This window comes from Phalaenopsis equestris, unplaced genomic scaffold (genome assembly GCF_001263595.1).
Source record: "Phalaenopsis equestris unplaced genomic scaffold, ASM126359v1 Scaffold233025, whole genome shotgun sequence".
Taxonomy (NCBI): Eukaryota; Viridiplantae; Streptophyta; class Magnoliopsida; order Asparagales; family Orchidaceae; genus Phalaenopsis; species Phalaenopsis equestris.
The window spans coordinates 1,076-5,750 of record NW_018250980.1 but is presented as its reverse complement, the minus strand read 5'-3'; positions in this window follow the sequence as shown (position 1 = coordinate 5,750).

The window sequence follows — 4,675 nt, the reverse complement described above, 5'->3', positions numbered from 1 at the left end:
AACCAATCCCCTTTCACACCTCTGCATCTGATCTCATTGAAGAGTCCTACCCTTTGAAATTCCTTGAAGATAATATTTCTTGATTTTTATCGAGAGTATTCTTAAGTAATTTCGATCATTTAATATGTAATTAACTATATGGGTTTGCTCTGAACCCAGCTTAATATAAACCCTATTTAATTCTTTATATTAAATAGGGAGTGTTTTCATTTATAGTTCAAAAGGTTTCTCAATAGATATAACAAAATTTTTATTATTATCTGTAGGGTCTAACATTTCAAATTGCTCCTGAAAAAATTGTTCCTAAAAATGAACCAGTTCTTCCTTACTCACTTCCATAGATTCATCTTGAATTTTATCCTCATCCTCATACTCCAAATATTCTTTTCAGATTTCTTTTCAAATGTCTTCAGGAAATACCCACACCAAAAATAGTGCCGACAATGGCTTAAATAGTCATTAATATCCATTTTGAAGCATTCAATATCACTTTCTTTTGAAGGTAACTCATTGATTTTGCAATATTAAACGTAACCTCTTGATCACTAACTCTCGTTATTAGTTCTCCTTTCTGCACATCTATCAAAGATCTTCCAGTGACAAGAAATGAACTTCCTAAAATGATAGTAATTTCTTTATCTTCTTTCATATCTAATACAATAAATTCACAGGAAAGATAAATTTATCAACCTTAATACTAAAGAGTTACAATTATACTATCAACTAACTAAAGAGTTACAATTATATGTGAAATGTCTCCTAAACTTAACCTTCTGAAAATTGATAAAGGCATAAGATTAATACTGGCTTACAAATCATAAAAAACTTTTCCAAAAAATCTTTTGTAAATAACGCAAAAAATAGTAAAACTACCAGGATCTTTAATTTTTTCAGGAACATTTTTCTAAATTATAGCATTACACTCTTCACTGAGTGCAACAATCTCATTATCCACAAACTTCTTTTTATTATTAAGTATATCCTTCATGAATATATCCTTCATAAACTTCATAACTTCATATAGCTTGACATTTGCTCCAGGGCTTCAACAAATGGAATGTTTATTGTCAATTTCCTCAATATTTCCAAAAAATTAGAAAATTTATTATCTTTATTTTTCTGCTTTAATCTTTGAGAAAATGGAGGTAGTGGTTGATCCTATTGTTCTATATAGATATTAAATGTGATGTATGTGATTATATGCTTAGTTATCTTAATGATAATTCTCAAGTTGCAACAAAGCCAAAAATATGATCCCAAGCAAAGAGTAAGTAAATTTTTTACTATGAAGCAAATAAGAATAAAGTTATAATTTTTAATTAAGGGATATTATGTAAGTATACGTATCGTTATCAAGTAATATAGGATTTTTTGATTAAGCCCCCAATATCAAACTCACAAGGATAAATACTATATGTAACTTATAAAATAGGAGAAATTAAATAACAAAATTTTACTTATTCTGATAGTTATAAAATATTCTTATATAAACTCTAGATGCTATAATAAGAACGAAAATTTATTTTTTTTATAATTTTTTGATAATTAAAAATAAAGTAAGCAACTAATTAACTTAAATAAATACTTGTAAGTTGAAGGCGATATAAATAAAACATCTTTTTTCTTATCATGAATCAGTAATAAGTATAAAAATTCTGTTGTAGAAGTATGTTAAATGTGTTGTGTCAAATAACCTTACTAGAGATGCTATAAAGAACATTGGCTAATCTTTAGTTTGAATGATTTTGAAGACCAGTTAGGTAGGGAAGATACTCGCTCTCACTCTAGAGTTCCCTCTTCTCCCTCTACCTGGGGGCTAACATCTCGTATCAACACCTAAAACTATAAATCAAATTGAGGGACTCTAAAGTCCTCTAATTCTACACCCTTCAAAGTTTATTTCCCTGTTTATTTGCACTCAATCTCATGAACTACATTCTCATCCATGAAATCAAATGTGATTCCTAGCATTTGTCGGCTGAGACAATATCATCTCGGATCTTACATGTTCTCACAAAATATATTAACATCTTAATTGGCCAAATCAAGAAGTAAATGAAGTACAAGGTTTAAAATCATCACAACTTCTTCCAACATTAAAGTATACTACTTCACACAAATTTCTTTCAATACTTAATCACTTATCATTTTAAGAAAAAAAATAAAGAAAATTACTCAGAATCCATGGAGAAAATGCAACCAAACTTGAGTTTAAAAGTAGAAATCATGCACACAAACAAGAAGTTTAAATTAAAACCAAATTTAGTCACAAAGATAAACACTTATCTCAAATCCTCTCCACCAAATGCCTTGAAGTTACTTTGAATTCTCTTCCTTCACTCACAATACAAAATAAAACTCAAAATAAAATAAAAAATTGGCCAACGACGGTGGCAGTAGTTTCTTGGAATTGATGGATTATTGGTTGTTGGCTGGCCTCATCCATTGATGATCTAAGTTTTCTTTAATAAAAATCCAAAGGGTGTCTTGGTGTCTCTTCAAAATGTGTCTTCATTTAATGAATATTCTAGAAGTTGTCTCCTTTCAAAAGCCAATTGAATGAAGTGTCATTAATTTTTACTGTGACATATAATGGATGATTGTGTTCAGTTGTACCAAACAACAAATCATTGTTACCTCTTCCTTTGATGATACAATTTCTATAATCGCTGGATCTATCTTCTAGTGCACCATTCGGTTCTTCCCAGTAGCCATACGTCTCTTTCCAGCAGCCATCCGACTTTCCCCATCAGCCGCCTACTACCCAGCAAAACGCAGCCTTGCTGCCTTCCAGCAGGATTCCTCTGCAGTTGTTGTTCTTTGTGGGGCCTCATCCTTTGATGATCTAAGTCTTCTTTAATAAAAATCAAAGGGGTGTCTTGGTGTCTCTTCAAAATTTGTCTTCATTTAATGAATCTTCTAGAAGCTGCCTCCTTTCGAAAGCTAATTGAATGAATTTTCATGTACATAAACTATTTCACACATTTTTACCAAGGGTTGCTTCAAACACCTCTTCAAAAATTCGGTCAAATTCAACGAATCATCAAATAACTACTTCTGGCACTTAAGCGCGGGATACCTGGTGCTTAGGCGTTGCTCCCTCTTTATAACGGGCACATAAGCGCCGAGCTTGGGCACTTAGGCGCCTCAATTCATTTTTGTGCATTCTTAATTTTATCTCCGAATTCGATCCTTTTTCACTCCTTTTTACTAATTTTCATCCATTTGATTGTACATGAAAGAAAAACACATAAATAACTTTCATTAAAGCACAATGTCTCAAAAATAAGTATAGAAATGTGTACTAAAAGACTATATATTTTAGTTGTATCAAAATCCCCCAAACTTAGAATGTTACTTGTCCTCAAGTGACACTTTATTCTTTTAAAAACTAAATAAGCATATTATGTATTTAAGTTTCTTTAGAAGTTTCTAAAATTTTGATGTAGAAATATATAAGTCTAGTTTAGAAAAAAAATAATAGTAAATGAGACCAGCTTAGCGTTTATAAATTTTTAATGTAAAGAAGTCTAAAAATATGATTTTCCATCTAATTCATAAATATTGTAGATTCTCAAATATAGAGTTTAGGCATTCTATCTTCTCCACTCAAAAAAATTATTAAGCATAATTTTGATCATTATATTATATCCTTAAGCTTAAGAGTTTCTCAAGTCTTATACTTTAAAAAGATCAGATGTGGAACCAATTTTTGATTAGGCAAGGATTATTATATCTGGATAGGCCTTTAATAATTTTGAATTCCACTCTTCCTTTCTTAAAGCAAAGAGTTGATATATTTCCTTTACTTAAGAACAAAATAATAGTTTTTATATATTTCCTTTACTTAAGAACATAATAATAGTTTTTTTAAAAAAATTACTTTCAATAAAATAAATTTAAGTTTTCAAAATAAAAGTCTAGTTCTTCTTCACTTTTCAAAAATACAATTTCTGTAATTTCTCCTACTAAAGATAGCTACACAATATTTATCATTTCCATACTAAAAAATTTTAACTTTAAGTTTTTCTTCATTATTATAAATTTTAACAAATTTCTCTTACTTATTTCTGCACTCAAAATTTTACTTCCCTAATATAAGTTCATGATAATTTTTCTTCAAATCAAAATCAAATTTATTTGAAATACATTTGAGAATAAATAAATTTCAAGATTTTAGAAAACTTTTTATCCCCACTCCCCTAAACTTAAATTTTTAATAGAATAAAATATTTTAGCATCATATATAAATATTGGCAGGAATGAAAACTAAAAATAACTTGCTAGTAGGATTTTTTACATCCTAAATATGCAAGTACAAAAAGTACAAAAATTAAAAATAGGAAAATAGGAGTAAAAATTAAAGTGATCAAATTTTAATTTACTTAACATATAGAGATTCATTAGACTTCTATGCAGTGGAGGATAACATAAAAACAAACAAACATACTAACAAACATTCACAACTGCAACATAAAGAAAATATCTGGTGTAAATTAAAAATTTAAAGCATGAATTTCTTAAGAGACAATTAATAATATTCTAAACCTTCTTAATAATACAAACTAACTAAATACACTAAACAACACAATCAACATAATTACTACCACAAAAACAAAAATACATCACAACAATGTCTAACAAAACAAAACACAAATAAAACTAGCAATCTCAA